Source organism: Aquarana catesbeiana, linkage group LG01, assembly GCF_042186555.1.
Source record: "Aquarana catesbeiana isolate 2022-GZ linkage group LG01, ASM4218655v1, whole genome shotgun sequence".
Classification (NCBI taxonomy): Eukaryota; Metazoa; Chordata; class Amphibia; order Anura; family Ranidae; genus Aquarana; species Aquarana catesbeiana.
Genome location: NC_133324.1, coordinates 448,370,284 through 448,390,398, shown reverse-complemented (window position 1 = coordinate 448,390,398; position 20,115 = coordinate 448,370,284).

Below are 20,115 nucleotides of genomic sequence, written 5' to 3'. Positions count from 1 at the left end.
TGTTTTTAGAGTACGTTTGACAAAAAACCTGTATGTTGGACTGAAGAATAACATATAATTACTATAACACATCAGAATGTGAGGTGTTATTTTCATGACCTAATTGGTTAGTGACTTCAATAAGCACTATATATGACAATACTGAGAAGGTTGAATGGTTACGGATTACTATTTTCTGTTTTTTTTAAGGAGGAACTGAAGCTGTGCCACCAAAAAAGGCATGCAGAGAAAAATGAGTAATCATCGGCATTCTCTCGGTTAACCCTGTAACAGATTGTTCCCCAATACTGATTTACCAGCAAAGATAACAGTGAGCAGCACAGTAATGGCATCACTAAATCCTACACCCAATTTTGTGAGACTGGGAATCAGAAGCAGCAGTGCCTTTTGAGACTGTAGGTACGGTAATGCCTGGACCCTCATATACCAGAAAATGCACTGCTATTTTTAAGGAGCATTCCAAAAAAAAGGAGTACATTTTCAGGTTAGGCTTCATGCACATGGGACGTTTCTCAACTTCTCCTGAACGCTGGAACATCACAGCTAGTAATCTACGTTTAAAAACGTGTGTTTAGCCGCGTTTAGCGGCGGTTGCGCTTTTTTGGTTGGTTTGTTAATATGGATCCCATGATGAGCATGTGTGAGGAAATGCTCCTGATGTTACTTTTGCTGAGGCTCCAAAGATGTAGAAAATTGTGTGAGAGGACCAGAGTTTGTCGCTACTGGACACATCCATTGATGGCTCAATGCATGTCCACAGGATACTTTTCTAATATGTATGTTCAGCTGTGTAATTACCCAGAGAATGTGTATTGTACAGCATAATTGGCTGATGAGGGGAAAATCACATGGTATATCAAGCTTGCATACAGTGATACTTGAGTTTTTGATGTGTTTTTAGCATTTCCAGACTCAAAAGTAATACATAAAATGTTTCCCTTTAAAAGCGCTACTAGACGAAAACGCGCCTAAACACAGGTGGCTGCGTTCATCCGTGGTTGGCGTTTGAAATGCCTCTAAACACAGCTTCTGAACGCATTTTTTTTGGGTTCCAAAAAAAGCCTCTAAACGCAACTGCCTAGAAACGGCTATAACTAATCTGTGTACATGTACTGATAAGATAACATAGAGGAGAGTAGAAATTGGCAACATTTCAACATACTGAACATGGCCTTGTCTCTTGATGCAATTGTACACACTGGAATACATAAAGGATTTCCATGGTGCAGTTGGAATTCTGTTATTAGCGAGTGGAGAAGAATGAAAATGTAATTGGCTTAAGCCAAAACATCAAGTGCATAAATCTCTCCTGAAGTGTCATACAGTGCTAAGAAATAGTTCTTCATGCATGTGGACTCACTATGCTATGCTTGAAGAGCTGATCGGTGCCAGTTTTCTTATTGTGTTGTTAAGAGATGTGAATATTACAATTCAGAAATGGTGATAAAAACAAAGGTAGGGAAGTGCTTCCCCTTTGTTAAATAAAAGGAGATTTATAGTACACAAAGTGTAGATCTTTTCTTTGATACTGGAGTGCTAAATTTGGCTACAGATTCTATTTACAGAGCTTTTCTACACTCAGTCTGTAGATTATACCAATGTTTAAGTGAACCTTTCTATTCCTCAAGCTTGTAAACATAGTGGTACTTTTATCAGATGAATCATCAGCTGTGTTAAATTCACATGAGCATGCTTTGCTTGACAGGGAATCATGGGAGGGAGCTCTGAAGTTAAAGAAGGGAGCCGATGATAGCTGCATAGTTACATGATTTGATGTGCCTATCTACCTTACCTTACCTTATTCAACTTGTTACAGACACTCTGTGGGTATTTACTGGCTTTCAATTCTGGTTGTTTATTCAAATGAAAAAAAAATGCTCACAAATGTCAGTCCATTACACTAGATCCACTCTACCAGATACTAGCCCTTTTATTTCCTGATCATCGATACAAAAGTACACTACATAGCATTTTAGGTGTATCTTGTTCTTCCAAAGTAGCTTTAGGCCATCCTTGAGATGGCTCAAAACCATGACCTGGTAATAAATGGGCTAGTCCCGCATAACGCTCTGACATTCATGGGCTTTCTCATGTGACATCACAGTCTTTTGAGATGCAGGGGAAACAGGAGTGATTTAGGGATCAGATTTCAAACAAAATATATCCTTGGTGTGTAATTAATATGAAAACATATCACAATATTCACTAGATATATGTGAGTCAGGTTTGGCACCATTTTACTGTTTGCAGACATGAAGTAAACCAGATTTATTCTTTAGGTTGTAAAGAAATTTAGGACTTCTTTTGCTTATAGGTGCTTAAACTTAAAACAAAAATCCCACCCTACGGAAGCAGACAAATCACAATTCTGTTTGCTCTATTGGTCTAGGATAGAGGGGAATTCTCCACCCTATGGCATTCCATTGGTGTTTGATAATTAAAGATGTAATGGGCCCAGCCATGGAGAAAAAAGGCCATCCTCATCCTTATCTGAAATTTGCATGACAAGTTGAGTTGCCACGGGGTTCGGTTGTTTGTCACCCCCCCAAACAAAAATACACCAGCCACCACTGTCCAAGTCACTTAGATCAGCCAATACAGGATCCTGTATCAGTAGTTTCAGCAGCAAAGGTAAGCATTTAAAGTGACTGTAAACCTAGGATTTTGATTTTTTCTTTTTTTAAATAACAAACATACATACTTGTTCTGTGCAATGGTTTTGCACAGAGCAGCCCTAATCCTCCTCTTCTCGGGATATCTTTCCGGTGCTACTGGCTCCTCCCTCCTGCCGAGTGCCCCCATAGCAAGACACTTGCTTTTGGGCACTAGTGCATGCTCACTTCCAAACCCTGCTACGTGTGTCCATTGACACACAGAGCACAGATTGGCCTATCCCTTCTCTCTCCTCACTGGCTATGATTGACAGCAGGAGACCGAGAGATAAGAGAGCTGCTGCTCTTGTGCACATCCCTGGATTGAGATCAGGCTCAGGAAATTATCCCTCCGATTTCCTATTAAAAACGGGCCACACCAAGTAGGGGAGCACATTGTGGCCAGTTCTGTAGCTGTGCTGGGAATTGAGTATGCTGCTCTCCAATGATCAGTTTTGTCCTTGCATGCCTGCCCCCCTGCACATCCTTTCACTGTGAAGTTTAGTGTGCTGCTGTTTTTCCTCCCCTAGCTCTTATGCAGCCGTGAACAGAAGGAATGTGATCATTTATAAAAGAAATGGGGGAAAACTGTTTATAATGTTTTTTTTTTTTATATCTAAACACATATTTTTCATTTCTATTGTAAATGGAATGAGTTGTTTTACAAGGTGAGGGTTTACATTTAATGCATATAATGCATTTAAAGTGGAGTTCCACCCAAAAGTGGAATTTCCGCTTATCTGTCTGGAAACATCGGCTGCGGTACCGACATCGCTGGACTCCAGGACAGGTAAGTGTCCTAATTTTAAAAGTCAGCAGCTACAGTATGTGTAGCTGCTGACTTTACATTTTTTTAGGGGGAGGTGGAACTTTACTTTAAGGTGAAAAAACATTCCAGCTTTACAACCACTTTAAAACATCCTGGTAAATTTTATTACTTTAAAGGAACAAGCTAGGCAGTTGCAAGGGGCTATTATTATGATATATTACAGAGCTCAAAATTTCAAGTCATAAACTACTAGCCAGTCCTTAAGGGTTACTCGCCACCAGTTGCCCCACCCAACCCCTACCATGCCTGCCCCTAATTCCGCCTCTAAACACGCCCTCATAAATTATCTTATGGAATTACATTGTTAAATGATTTATGCAGAATGTAGTTACAAAAATAAATATCAGCAACAACTTTATCAGTGCCAATCAATGCAGCCTATCAGTGCTCATCAGTGCCCATGAATGCAGTCTATCAGTGCCCATCGGTGCAGCTTATCAGTGCCCATCAGTGCAGCATCATCAGTGCAGCTTATCAGTGCCCATCAGTGTGGTCCCATCAGTGCAGCCTCACCAGTGCCCATCAATTCAGCCTCACCAGTGCCCATCAATGCAGTCTCATCAGTGCCCATCAATGCAGGCTCACCAGTGCGCATCAATGCAGCCTCATCAGTGCCCATCAATGCAGCCTCACTAGTGCCCATCAATGCAACCTCACCAGTGCCTATCAATGCAGCCTCACCAGTGCCCATTAATGCAGCCTGATCGGTGCCCATCAGTGCAGCCTCACCAGTGCCCATAATGCAGCCTCACCAGTGCCTAGCAATGCAGCCTCACCAGTGCCCATTAATGCAGCCTGATCGGTGCCCATCAATGCAGCCTGATCGGTGCCCATCAATGCAGCCTCACCAGTGCCCATAATGCAGCCTCACCAGTGCCCATCAGCGCAGCCTCATCAGACAGGAAAATGTAGTTGGTTAGCAGGCTGGTTGGTAAGTTAAGCAAGGAACTTCCCTGGTTTTGTTTTGCCTCTACCTCCAACACCTCCCCAGTACACCTCTACCTCCACCACCTCCCCCAGTACACCTCTACCTCCAACACCTCCCCCAGTACACCTCTATCTTCAATGCTTCCCCCAATACACCTCTACCTCCAACACCTCCCCCAGTACACCTCTACCTCCAACGCCTCCCCCAGTACACCTCTACCTCCAACACCTCCCCCAGTACACCTCTACCTTCAACTCTTCCCCCAATACACCTCTACCTCCAACATCTCCACCAGTACACCTCTACCTCCAACGCCTCCCCCAGTACACCTCCAACTCCAATGCCACCTCCCCCAGTACATCTCTACCTCCAACGCATCCTCCGATGCATCCCCCCTCCCCCTAGCACACCTCTACCTCTAATTCCTCTTCCCAGCATATCTCTGCCACCAATGCCCCCCCCCCCAGCACACCTGTGCTTTCTTTTAACGACTCCCCAGCACACCTTGTCTTCCAACCCCCCCCCCCATCATACCTATGCCTCCAATTCCATCCCCCCCAATCTATCATACCTATGCCTCCAATTCCACCCCCCAATCCATTATACCAATGCCTCCAATTAATGCCCCCAATTCAGCACATTTATGCTATCATTCCCCTCCCCCTTCCTCCCTGTACATCTTGTTTAAACTCCCATTATACCAATGCCTCCATGCACTGCTTCCAATCACAGCACACTCTCATACCATTCTCGCCATGGGGGTCAAGCATCGGTGCACATTGAGGGCGGACCGAGAATGTTCGAGCCCGCCCACTTAGGACTGCCTTGCAGAGACATGCACCGCCCCACTCCATAGATGTGCAGCAGGAGGGAGGTGGAGAAGGGCGGTCCTAGGCAGCTGTTTAACACCTATTGAAAGCCCACGATGTGAGCCTGTGTGGGGCGGGGATGTGCAGCAGGAGGGAGGTGGAGAGGAGCAGTCCCAGATGGCTGTACAATTCCTATTAAAATGGCCATGCTGCATGGTGGGGGGGGGGGTTGGCTATACATTACCCAGACAGCACAGCCCTGTCCATACCTGCCCTCCTCATTTTTGCACTCGCCAAATGTGAGCAGGCGAGGGGAAATTTTGAGGGCTGTGATATATTACAAAAAAAGTTGAATGTTTGAAAGTCCAGTGTCATTTTCTCTGGTTTTGGGTAAGGTTAACATGGGTTAGAACTTCTATCAGTTTTTTATTCTTTATTCTGTGTGTCCTACTCAGGTCACCAGGTAATGGAGCAAGGGGAGACCTCTCCGGTAAAGACACAGCAATAAAAACATTTTTATAAGTAGAATAGCAAAGGTTTAGAATATACTGTATGTGGAGGTTTTATTGCTGTCTCCCTTACAGAGGTATCTTGATGAAGAGGAACTTCATTCAGCTATGGGGAAACTAAAAGGAGGCTTCAGGAGGAAGGAAGATGAGGGGAATGGGGGGGGGCAGACCGAGGAGACTTTCTCCTTGTCTAGAAGAGTGTTAACAACAAAAAAAGATACTCGGTCCCCCCCCCCCAAAAAAATAGCAATCATGTGGGAGGCTTCTTTTCTTACATGGGGAAATGTGCTGAGAAGTAAGTTCTCTTCATTTGATCAAAAAGGTTGTACACGCTCTTTTACCAGAGTTGGAAAAAATATTTCCAATACTGCCTATATAACAACACATTTCCCTTCTTTTTTTTTCCCTCCTACTCTGCAGGAAAACAGCAGTTCCAATTGATTGATAGACAACAGAGACATGTCTGCTTTTGAGAAAAACTTTAATTCGGGTCTTCTTTTTAGTGTGTTTTGCCTTTCCTTTTTTCCTGGCTGCAGCATTCAGAAACTCAACAGATTATAAAACTTCACTGACACAAATGTGTTTTTGTACCACAAGTGTTCTCAGTTCACGGTTAGTATTAACCCTAGCTGAGATTACATTCTTCCTGAATGTTACTTTCAAAGGAGCAAAAGCGGTACATTTAGCTATGCTGTTGAAATAAAATATTGTTGAGAAATAGAATACTTGCTAAAAGTGGGTTAGAACATGAAATTTAACAAAATGACTGTTATTTGATAATAGAATCACAGTTACCTAATGCAGGACATACACAGAGCGAATTTCTTTCCTGCAACTGTGGGTTCATCAGACAGTGTTGACCAAGGAATCCCTCCTGCCAAGCCATTGTATTCTCCCGGGGGAGATAACAGTGATTATTGCTAATGGCTATACCAGCCACTAGCGATAATCGCATGTAAATTCCGGTAGGCTGGTCGATCGATTGATCAACTTGATAAATTCAGCCTGCCCATACATTGTTTCGAATCCTGGCTGATTCGAACTGTCTATGGCTGGTCTCAGATTTAAAAATGCTCTGAAAAGTATTGTTAATACATTTCCTTATTTTCACTGAATGTGTATTATAGAAATGCAAACCTTACATGATTGTACAGCCAGTGACCTGCATGTCAGACAGCATTTACATTCTTGTGTTTTGCTCCTGGAGCTCAGCGATTAGCTCTGGGTAATGATGCTTGCATTCAGTGATAATATTTAGAAATGTACAAAATGACACTGCTTATCTGGAGAATGTGCACAATGGACACAACAAAAAGCCTTTATCTTCGTGAAACTTTGACCTTTTATGTCTGGTTTTAACATGAAGCAAGTGAGGTAGATTTGACTAGTGATAAAATACAAAGAGCAGATTTTTACATGATCCTTTCAGAATGTGGCATTCTTAACTCTTTCCTTGGATCGTTCATTTTTCCAACAGACTAATTTTACTGGACTCTTCAGCAGTTTGTAAAACTAATACATTTATAGGTGGGGTCAGTATGGTAGTACATAGAGCAATGATGACATGCAAAATCCTGTAACCCAGAGGAACCAATAAAATAGTGATGAACCCTAAACGTATAACTTAGGATAGTGGGGACACTAGTTCCAGTGACCCTGTTGACGGGCAAGGATTCCCTAACTTTGTTTTGGCTATGGGACGGGAAGTAAATATAGTGTATATAAGGCTAAAACATTTTTAGTTTTGTAGCTAAGGTATTGGTTAAGGTCCCTGTACAGGTTTTTTACTGTCTGTGTAACATCCCTTCCTTGCCTGTCTCAGAGACAAAGCAGAAAGTAAAAGAACATCTCCAATTAGAGATATCCTCTATTAGACAACTGTCATCAAGACCATCTTGATTTGAAAATTCTTGTTTCTATGACAACGTTAGGACAAATTGAAAAAGGTGAGTGGGGTCACAGACATCAACAAAAACCCAACATCGGGACAATGCTGGGTTCACTGTGTGGGTGAGTATGTGTTTTGAAGAATTTTAGACGTTGAAGTATGTTATTTTGAAGATAACCCTGCAATATAGGTAAGGTGGGGGGGGGGGGATAATGGGGGAGTTCCACCTTTAAATCAGTAACTTTGGAGTTCTAATGGCTAATGCATGGTTCTTTGGAGGTTGTTGGTTCCAATGGAGTTCATAGAGCACTATGCAAACTGTAACCTTTCTCCTATCCTCTCCATCTGACCACCTGGCTGTCCTCACTTTCTCCTAACAAATGCATTTCAAACTTCTACTTCTTGTGTAACTAGATTGGAACATTTTTATTCCAGCTCAGAAAAAACATGGCACTGAAAAACAGTTTAACCCCTAAATGGAATGATGTTTTAAAGTCGTGTACTTAATCTCAGAACATGTAAGCATAGCCATACGAATGGAAATAAGATAAAAGATTGTATTCTCTACTTGCCATATTGGTACATTTATGAATTGTAATATAACCCCTGACATTTTCCAGCCACCCCAACAAAGAGATTTATTGTCATACATTTAGACAAAGTTTCAGGATTAAAGTGAAGCTGTACTACATTGTAGCTGCACTACAATAATAAACCAGCCAAATACTGAAAACTTTATTCCAGTGTTCAGCAATTTTGGCCTTGGCCTAAATGGACATTTTACCACTTATGCGTGAACATTACAACTGACTGGGAGGCCCTCTTTTTCTAGGCCCATGTCTTACTTTGGTGATACACTACTACTCCTTACAGATAGTCTGCTTTAAATCTATAATGTAAAATAGCTTAGGGGAATATAACAGGCATCACTAAATGGGGGACTGTGGTTCAGATCCCTTCTGAGCCCCTGCTCTGTCAGGACCACTGAAGGCAGGAGGCCCATTCAGTGCTGATGGGCCTCCTGCCCTCCATCCAGAATCGTCCTGCCTTCCACTCTCTTCTCTGTGTAAGGTAAGAATGTGCAGGGGGGCAGAGGATAAGGCTGTAAAGAATGGGGAAGCAGGGGGTGATGTGAAGGGGGGCAGTGGTGTGGGCAGGGGGATGTGAAGGGGGCAATGTTGTGGGGGGATGTGAAGGAGGCTAGCACTGTAGAGGTGGAGGGCATGTGAAGGGGATACTATGGCTACATTCACACTGACCATTAGGGCTGGTGCAAATAGTAGCTGCAGGAATCAGGAATTCCTGCTGCGGCTTTCAGTGGCTAGTTGCAGTTGCTGGTCCCGTTCACTATGATGACAGGTCGCCGGAAGCCTCTGCTATTCACAGCTGTCCAACAGCCAGGGATTACCTGCGGTAATCACTGTTAGACGCACCTTTGATTTGGGCTGATGGCGGCACCTAGACACTGAGTCACAGCAACAGCTGTCACTACAAATCACACCTGCCTTAATTACCAGTGTGGATGTAGCCTTATGCTACATTCACATATATGTGGGTGCGGGACTGCGTGTAAATCACATGCATTCCCACACCCACGTGCAGATACACACAAAATGTGTGTGCACACAGAAAACACGCAGGGGGGTGCCATGAACTTTTAATGGCACCCCATGCACTGAAAAACATTGTACAGTTTCATAGAAATCACATGGTGCAAAATGTGAACTGGGGCTAATGTGAAGGGGAAATTGTGATGTGAAGTGGGAGACTGATGTGTGTGTGTGGGGGGGCTAAGAACACTGATGTAACAGTGGTATAGAAGGAATGTGTTGTAATGTGAGGGATCATGACACAAGAATGCGATTTGGACCTCTGCTGAAGGAAAATTTTACTAATCGGACCTCACTCAATGTAAAAACATAACAGTGTGTTTAACCAATTCCTGCCCAGCCGTCATTTTGCTATTGGCTCTCCCATTGTGACTGGACATCATATGACGTCCTTCAGAACACGCCGCTCATGCACGCCCCCTTTACCATGTGATCAGTTGTGTCCAATCACAGCTGATCAAAGTGTAATCAGGAAGTGCCGGTTATCGGCATTCCTCTATTCACACTGACAGAACGTGAGGAGAGGAGAGCCGATAAGCGGCTCTCCTGACAGGGGGGATCTGCACTGATAATCAGTGCAGTGATTATAAGTGCAGCCCCATTAGCGATGCCCACCAGTGCCTGCCAGTGATGCCCACCAGGGCCCGCCAGTGATGCCAATCATTGCCCATCAGTGATGCCTTTCAGTGCCCATCAGTGATGATTGTCAGTGCCTCCTTATCAGTGCCCATCAGTGCCACCCATCACTGCTCATCATTGCCCATCAGTGCCACCAATCAGTGCACATCATTGCCGTCTATCAATGCCCATCATTGCCCCCTATCAGTGCCCATCAGTGCCACTATAAGTGCCCATTAGTGCTGCCTATTAGTGCCCATCAGTGCTGCATGTTACTGCCTCCTCATCAGTGCCACCTCATCAGTGCCCATCAGTGCAGCCTCATCAGCGTCCGTCAGTGCAAGGAGAAAATATACTTACAAAAAGTAAACTTTTTTCATTAGCTTAGCAAAAAATAAAAAACCCAGTGGCAATAAATGCCACCAAAAGAAAGCTTTATCTGTCTTAAAAAAAATGTAAAAATGTTGTTTGGGTACAGCACTGCATGGCCGTGCAATTGTCATTCAAAGTGTGATAGCGCTGAAAGCTGAAAATTGGGCTGGGGCAGGAAGGGGGTGAAAGTGCTTGGTATTGAAGTAGTTAAGTGTAGCTTAGTTTAGTTTAGAAAACACAATGAAGGGAATTTATCAAAACTAGAGCAGACAGAATCTGGAGCAGCTGTGCATGGCAACCAATCATCTTTTATTTTGAGTTTGTTCAGTTAGGTTTTCAAAGTGAAAGTTAGAAGCAGATAGACTGCCATGCCCAGCTGCCCCAGTTTTGATAAATTACATTCATTTTATTTTGAAAGATAAATTCATCAGTTATTTTTACTATATGTTTGACTTTATAGTTTGATAATCCTGTAACTATAAAATTCAAAAGATCAAAGAGATGTTGAAGCCAAAAAAAGTCTTAAAACTGTGACAATATACCATTTCTTGGATACTTGGCAATAACTTGAGTACATGTAGTAAAGTTTGTCATTCATTTTGTGGGTGTCACTGTTGTCAGTACAGAACTGAGAAGGTCAGGTGACCTATGCAAATTGGCTGAGGGAGAGAGGAGAATTGCAAGGATTTTTGGCAGCCTTTGCATCGTTAGTAAGAAGCAGTCAAGTGAAATGATGTAGATTCACCAATACACCACTAAACATAGGTTTAGCCTCTCAATGCAATACAAAGCTCTTCAAACAGAGCCTAAATAAAAGGCTGTAGCATGCGCTTCTAGGAATTTGAAAACACTTTGTCAGGCGGTAATGGCGGTGGCAGAATTGTTCACAAGCTTTTTTACACTGTTTGTTTCTTAAAGAAAAAGGGCTCCTCATTCCCACATGCTAATTTCAGGCAATACGTTAATACTGTGCCTCATTGTTCACGGTAAATCAGAATGATCTAGTAAAATATAGCTAATTTTTAGCATTAATAGAAAGTACACTTGTCTGAAAACATATAATACACGAAACATTCTTTTATATACTATATTTTTTTATATAACATCCAGGTTTATTGAAGAAAAAAATATGAAAGCATAAGTATGGAGTCACAGCTCCTATTTAGCAAACAACAAATATACAATAGAGTAATACACATAATAACATGTACTTTCTTAGCTTATACAGTAAGTGGTGACTGGATATGTTCTGGAGAGTGGTAACCAAAGGTTAGAGCCGATTTGTGTGTATTCCTTCAGTGAAGAAGTACGCACGTTGAAAGATAGAGATTTAGGATGGAGCGTATTTTGAGAATAGGAGGTAATAGCAGTGAAAAGTGAGAGAGGAAAGGTAGGTATAGAATATAGTGGGGATAAGATGTAAGGAGGCTTATCTTCTAGTATAGATTGTACCAAATAAGAGCATGCCATTGTTCACCATGTGTCTGTTCCGCGTATTTTCAGCGTCAAATCATTCATGACAACAAAACTACATTGAAATGGCAGTAAGTGTCTGTCTAGAGCAAGCCAGGGAGGTACAGGCCTTCCTAACGTGCTGCTTTCAGGTTCTCAAATGCCTGAGAGAATTTATACATGAACCAGGGGGTCCAGGTTTTGTGAAACCTTTTCATGTTATCAGTTGACTGAGCAATGGTCTCCTCCATATCACCGATATCAGCTATTCTATGCAGCCAGTCCTGGATGGTTGGGAATCGGGAGGATTTCCAGAAAAGCGGTATGAGTGCTTTGGCTGCATTCAATGTTTGGATGGTGAGTTTTTATATCTCTAAAATGAGACATTTCTGATATGTGGTAGACAACACGCCGCATCAAGTTTCAACTTCGTCTCCGTGATCAGATATATCACCTCTTTGTCTTTGGCCCAAAAAGGTGATATTAAAGGGCATTGCCACCAGATGTGGATTAGGGTGCCTTTGTCCTATTGGCAACGCCAGCAGGTGTCAGGGGTCTGTGGGAACCAAGAGTGGAATTTCACTGGTGTGGTGTACCAATATGTGAGTAGCTTATAGGCCGTTTCTTGTGTTCTGGTACTGAGAGAACATTTGTGGGTGAATATACATGCCCTTTGCCATTGCTTATCCGAAATTGGCATGTCCAGAGCCTTCGACCAGCTCTCTCTAAATCTACCATCTTAAGGTCCACAGAGGTCTTGAATCCATGTATATGAGAGAGAGGTAGCCTTCTGGAGAGGTTCACCTACCAGGCACACTGACTCCAGCTCGGTAGGTTGTCTGCTAAAGTTGCCTTTTCTAGAGGGGTGGTTGAGATAGCTGTGGACCTAAAAATAGTAGGTCCACAACAGTAGGTCAGGGGTGTTGTTGTCTGCTTTGAGCTCTCAAAGCTCTTTGAACAGATTGTTGCGGAAGCAATTCATAGCTTGAAGTGTCTTGGTTGAATTTAGGGGTGTAGGAAACAGTTCCCAGTCCCGGGTTGGAAATCAGGGTTGTTCAGTAGCAGTGTAAGGGGACTTAATGGAATAGAAATGTCAGTTTGTTTGACCAGTCAATGAAAGATTGCTAGTGTGGTGCCTATTAAAGGGTGCATTTTCAGAGACGGGGAGGTAACTTGACCAGGGGATCCAGGGTGAAGATTGTAGGGGGATGGGACTCAGTTTGTCTTCTAAGGAGATCCAGTCCTTGAGATTTCAATGGCAGTGCCAATCGATAATTCTATGGGTGGCAAAATAGTAGTTTCTGAAGTCTGGCAAGCCCATCCCTCCTCCTGTCTTGGACTTGGCCAGCAGAGTAAATTTAATTCTGGGAGTTTTGTGAGCCCAGATGAATTTCAATTGGATTGAAGAGATTGCTTTAAAGAAGCTCTGGGGTATTTTAACCGGTAGATTCCTAAATAAATAGAGAATCCTTGGCAAAATAGACATTTTGTAGATGGCTGCTCGACCAAACCAAGAAAAGATTTGTGGATGCCATGCCTGGAGGTCCTTTTCAACTGTTTTGAGGAGGGGTGGGAAATTGTGTTTGTAAATTTGGGAAAGACTTGGTGTCAGCCAGATTCCCAGATATTTAAGTGCTGAAGCCTCCCACTTAAAGGGGCAGTTAGTTTTTATGTTTTTAAGGGTGTCTTTGGGTATAGTATTGTCCATTGCTTCTGATTTTGAGTAATGATTTTTAGATTGGACACGTAACCAAATAGGGAGAATTCTTTCATCAGGGCAGGTAAAGAGGTGTGTGGACTGGTCAGGAAGAACAGCAGGTCATCTGCGTAAGCCGCGACCTTAAAATCCTTGTCAGCTATCCTGAATCCCTGTATTGTTCTCTCAGATGTCACCCTTCTGATGAAAGATTCTAGTGATAGAATGAAAAGGAGGGGTGAGAGAGGACAGCCCTGCCTTGTTCCATTGTTGATGTGTATTTTGTCTGATAAGGATCCATTTATCTTAATTAAGTAAATGGATTCTTATAAAGTGATGAAATCCAGGTCATCATATGGGTACCCAAGCCAACAAACCTACATGTTTCCAGCATGAAGTCCCATGCTACTCGATTCAATGCCTTTTCAGCGTCCGTAGACAGGAGAAGGCCCTCGATCTTTCGCGATCATGTGGCATGTATCAGATTAAGTGCTTTAGTCACATTGTCTTTAGACTCTCTGCCAGGCATAAAGCCTGCCTGCTATGGACCAATCAAGTCGTGTAGCAGTGGCCATAATCTGTTGGCAGTTTTGCCAAAAGTTTGACATCAATATTGAGCAGAGAGATTGGTCTGTAACTGGTACATTGAAGGGGGTCTTTGTTTGGCTTGGGGATTACCGTTATTTGATCTGATAGGAAGGCTGGCAGGGAGTTCAGTGCACTCAGTAGTGGGTCAAGGAGTGTGGTTGTGAATATCCTGTAGTAGATGGATGTGAAGCCATCAGGTCCCGGGCTTTTCCCGGCTTTTAGGTCTTTCACGACCTGTCTAAGTTCTGAAGCTTAAATTGGTCTTTTTAAATGTAGAACATCATCTTCTGTCAAAGTGGGAAGTTTAGAGTCTTTTAGGTAAGTCTGGATTATTTGTAATCTATCACCTTGGGCATGTGCGGGTTTGTGTGGACTTATAGAGATCAGTGAAATAGGTATGGAAATGGCGAGCTATTTTTTCATTAGTGATGTCGACTTTCCCTGCTTTATTTCGGATGCCTAAAATGTTTTGATTGGCTTTGGTGCTTTTCAAGGCTCTCGCCAAGAATTTGTCTGTCTTATCCCCATGCTCGTAGTAGATTTTTTTCTGAAAGAATAAGAATCGTTTTGCCTTAGTTTCAAGCATCTGCTGAAGAGATTTCCTAGTGTCTAACAAGGTCTGGGCGTATGGTTTGGTTAAAGACTATTTATGTTGGGTTTCAAGGGAGTGTTTTTTGTCCGTTAACTGTTTGATTGCCTTCTCTCTTTCTCTTTTGCTGTGTGCTCCCATTTTGATTAGTTCCCTTCTAATGGAGCATTTATGTGCCTCCCAGACTATTATGGGATCAGCACCAGGGGTGTTGTTGTGTTCAAAGTATTCTCTTATGAGTGAGGATATCTTGGGGAACAACTAGGGATCAGTTAATAGTGTGGGGTTTAGTCTCCAGGTATTGGGTTTGGGTGGGGGCCTTGACAGGTTCATAGTCAGGGATATGGGGGCATGGTCTGAAATGGATTGAATCCCTATGTTGGCTTCGGTGATCAAGTTTAAATCTCTTTCCGAGGTCAAAATGTAATCGATCCTGGAGTAGCGATCAAAACACCAAGTGTCAACTAATTGCATAGAGTTCAGAAGTGTTTTAATCATTTTAAGGTGATGTAGGTTTTGCCGGAGGAGGTGTCAGCTAGGGGGTTAAGGGGGATAGTAAAATCTCCATCTAAAATCACACAGCCAGAGCTGAAGAATTTGAGTTCAGTCAACATATGTTGGCAGAATGTTGGATGGGAGGCATTCAGGAAATAAACATTTGCTAATGTAATGGGGATTCCGCAACATTTCCCTTTTAGGAAGATATATCTTTCCCCTGGGTCCGTCAGTCTGTCTGTGAATTCAAAGGAGGCATTTTTCAAAAGGGTGGAGCATTTTTCAGGAACAATCAGTCCCTTGGCATTGTGGGATGTTACTGTAGCATTGTGGCCCAAGGAGGAGTATGCCATTGCGTAGATTCAGAGAGAGCCGGCGTGTTGTGGTCTGCAAAAAACAACTGTCAATACTGTTAGGGTATTTGCATAGACTCAATTTAGATCTACCAGTCAACTAAATGGCATAAAAGGGTGTGCGATAGAGAGGGGCAAGGATTAGGGATAGTAGCAGAGGAAAAGAGAGGAGAGAAAATTGAGAGATAAATTAGTCCTCTTCGGGGGGTTCGTGTATAAACCCAAAAGAATTAAAGTAGTGCTCCCTTACAGGGTTTGAGGGCTGTATCGGGAGACACTCTGTGGGGACGAGGAGCAGCGTCTATCAGGACGTTTTGTATTAGTACTGTAAACCTGGGTTTACGGAGGTAGACGGTCCGCAGCCGCAGTAGTCTGTAAACTTTAAGGCATATAGGCCAACTCTGCACATATGGTGCTTTAAAAAAGGATAACTAAAGCAGAAACAAAAACAGGATACAATGAAAAGTAAAACATGAAATGAAATGAGAAACCACTGCACTCAGTCAGGAACAGAGGAGCGGGCATGATCCGCTTCCCTCTGTCCCAAATGATTGCGGTTGTTGGCTGTCGAACACAGCTGTGGGCAGCAAACTAGAAGCCTCTTCTAATCATCACTAAGGCAAAAACTGCATATTAACTTCTTCAACCTCTAAACAGGGATGGGTAGTTAGGTATTAACTGCAAGGAGAATGGTTATCATCTGCACCCTGAATGACAGCCTGTTACGAAGAACAAATTGTGTCTAAATGAATATACATGTCGCCCTAGCATCCATTGAATGTGGAACAAGGATGGGTAAAGTGTGCCCTATTCCTCCCATTGGTTGTAAAGAGCCAAGTTCTCACTCATATGGACAGGAATTGATGGGTATTTGTAATTACTCCTTTAACATATCAGGAAGAGTGGCAGTCATACGGACGCTGAAATGTTCCAGGGAAGTCACTTTGAGCCTCAAGTAGGGAGTATAGGGGTGGCCCTGTCCAGTTCCCTTTCCCAAAGTGGCGGTTGGTGACAAATTTCCCCACTAATCACTATCGCTCAATTCTGCAAGTGATTCTAATTTGTTATTGCTGTTTTATAGCTGGTCTAAAACCACTTTTGAAGTAAAGGGACACTTTTTGGTTGCCATAGACAATCTCAAGTTTCCAGGCAGAAAGAACAGTATATATAATATAAAACTGAATGCAGGGCACTAGACAAAGCACTAGGAACAAAAGGGAGGTAAAATTGTTTGATACAGTATTGTAATCTGTATGTGTTCTGTTTTTTTCACTTTTTTGAAATTCCCACTGGCTCCGTCCCCATTTGTTGCAACGCTCCCTTGGAACTGTTCCCGGAACACAGTACATTGGGCGGAGGATCCATCCGCTGGACACAGTGGGGAGACTGGATCCTGGGGACAAGGTAAGTAACCTGTACCAGGATACTGCAATGCAGTCCCGAGAGCATCTCGGGGTTACCGCTAATGGTACTGAAATTTAACCCCGAGACACTCTCGGGATTACTGCCAGGGAGGTTAAAAATGCCTCTCCATGTACATGAACACATAGGCTTTTTGGAGCTGTAAGCGTTTTCAAGCTGGAAAAAACCCCAGGGCTAGGGTGTTCTGGAGCAGCAGTGTTACAGCTGTAAAAACGCGTAACGTTGTTAAACACGTGTTAACGCTGTATACAGCATTAAACCGCGTCAAGCATTTTTAAGCTGTAGTAATTGGATTTGCTAAACGTACATTAACGCCAATGCAAAACGCTTCTAAAAGCGTGTTTTTACAGACGCTTTTTCCTGGCGTCATTACTGTCTTTCAACTTTTTTTTTATTTATTTTTTTTACACCCTGTGTGCATGAGGCTTAAAAGTGCCATGTGACAAAATCAAGTGCAAAAAAATTCAAAAATGTCAAAAATATGGAACAGCAAGGACAACATAAGTGCAATACAATGATCGAGCACAAAAAAGTGCAAAAAGTAAAACCCGTTCCTCCAATCAACATATGTGTCATGTTCACTATGAACAGAAAACACAGCATAAAGTTCTAGAAAGTATACAGTGCACAAAGTGCAAAAAGTGACACATATGATGCTATGATATATAAAATTATCCACTATATATATATATATATATATATATATATATATATATATATATATATATATATATATATATATATATATATATATATATATATATATATATATATAAAATAAACTACAGTTAAAATGGAGTCCATATTTTCAGTGTGAGAGAACAAACAGTAACCTCTAGTCTACAAAACATATATGTGTTTAGTGATCTTTCAAAACCTCTATCAACACCTTTTGTATAAGCAATTGATACACCTGTAGCGCCCTGCTCCTGTTGATCAGGCGCTTGCATGTAAATTTAGTGGGTTATCTGTTCTGTACATAGTTCAGATTCAATGATATGGCTAAATTAGCCTCTGTTCCAGCATTGGCTGTGTTGTGTGCAGTTCCACACTGTCGCTTGTAGGTGTCGTTGTCACCACAGGCCAGTGATGGAAGGGCAACAGGCTAAGGTGTATTGAGTGTCCTTCTTTCCCAGAAACAGCCCAGTGGGAGTGGTTCATCGCTGTGCATTGTGGGAAAGGATACTTAAGGGGCAGACGCCATATTTTTCGCTCTCTCGCTTCCTGGCCCTCCTGGCCTAAGGTATGTGACAACTCTTTTTCTATCTCGGGGCCCTGCTGGCCCGAGGCTATGTGACCGCAAGTAGGCCCAGAAGCTATTTGGGGCCTACTGGTTCAGAGGTGGTCCTGTGCTGTCTGTCCTGTGGTAAGAAGCCGAGCAATTGAAAGATTCGGGGGAGGACTCATCTTGGAGAGGACCGAGCGAAAGGCTGGTATCTCAAGAAGAGCCTGGTGACTGCATCCTAACCAAATCTACCTCACAGTACTGGCTTAAAGGAATTATTGATACTGTGTTGCTGTGTTCGTTACCATTACTGAATCCTGTGGCAGAGGATCATACAACTAATACTAAATCCTGTGGCAGAGGATTGTTCAACCATTATTGTTCCTATCAAGTCTGTGGAAAAGACTTTTGTCCGTGCATCATTCCGGCTGCTAGGTCAGTGAGAGAGGCCTATCCGGGTGAGCAAGATCTGTTGACTGAAGGAGTACTTGTCTACGGGATCTAAAAGTTCCTCAGTGATCTGCACAAGGTATCTGAACTTTCCCTTAAACCCTCCATCCCTCTACTGCTCAAGTTGTTCAATAAAAAAGCATTGGAAAAAAAGAACTAAATCACTTGTGCATATATAGGTGGGCCCAGTACAGACTCTAAGTTTCTAGTGTGGTGAACTGTGAGTAAGGGGTAACGGCAAAGACCCAAAATAATAACCAGCAGCTCCTTCGGGGGTGAGTGCTACACACCTTTTTGCCAGCCATGGTTTGAATTTTGTTTGCTTTCTGCTGAATTGGCCAGAATTTTAGCTGTTGATGGGCCTGTCAGCATCACCTGACTCAACTAACTTTGACTGAACAATCGAAGGAACTAGGCTTCCAGATTGTGAATGTGATAAATCCCCGCCCACAGACCCCTGCAATCACCTGCCAGGGTTGTGGGAATGAGGCCCTTGCTCTCATCAACATGGGGGAAAGGTGCTTTACCAGGGTGGACCCCCATGTTGAGGGCATTTTTTTTCTATTGAGTGGAGTCCCTCTTAAAATCTATACCAGACTTCATGGGTTTGATCTACTAAATCTGGAGAGTGAAAAATCTGATGCAGCTCTACATAGAAACCAATTGGCTTCCAGTTTTTTTTTTGTCAAAGTTTAATTGAACAAACGGACGTAAGAAGCTGATTGGTTTTGCACTCCCCAGTTTTAGTAAATCAACCCCCAAGGGTCTGGTATGTAGCTGGGAGGGAGGTGGGGTTGGGTGTGGAACTCTACACAATAATATTTTTTATTCTTGCTCTAGCATGTGCTATTGCAAAAACAACATTTACAGAGAAAAAAAACTATACAGTTTAAATTACTGACAAATGACATTCATTGTCAGCGTCTTCTTTCCTAAAAAGAGCTTACAGACCCCTCCAAAGGTCCCTCAAAATACACAGCGAACCTTTGAAGGAGTCTGTGTGCTGTTTTTTTTTGTTTTTGTTTTGTTAAACAAAGAAGCTATCAATGGCATGTCAACAATTTTAAAGCTATTTTCTTTGTAAATATCAGTGCTGTGCTGCTGCAGCACTTTCTGTACATCACAGAGATGTGCCCCTTCATAGGCAGGAGTGAGACACCACCCAGGCATGTTATTTAAAGGATTTTTACTTTTTTCATTTTAAGCATTTAAAAATCACTGTTCCTGCTACTTTTTTTGCGTTGGTACATGTTTGCCAGGGCAGTGGCCATCCCCCCATAAACAAGAGGTCCACGCTGCTCACAGGTGAGTTGACTCCAACAGTATGATCTCCTCACTGCAGGGTGCTCGCCCAGTCGCAGCTGAAGCAATAATGAAAGGAAAGTCCGGATGGCTGCACACCAAACTGAGATCCAAATGCCTTTATTCACATAAAACCATGAAGAACATGAGGAGCACTACATGTACAAGCAAGGGAGGCACGGCTTACATGTTTCTCACATGAATTGTTCTTCATTGTTTTATGTGAATAAAGGTATTTGGATCTTGGCCATCCCCCCATGCTATTTTTTTCACATCCCTTTGCCTATTAGCCCAGAAAATGTGCATTTTTATTTTGACAAATTTGACAG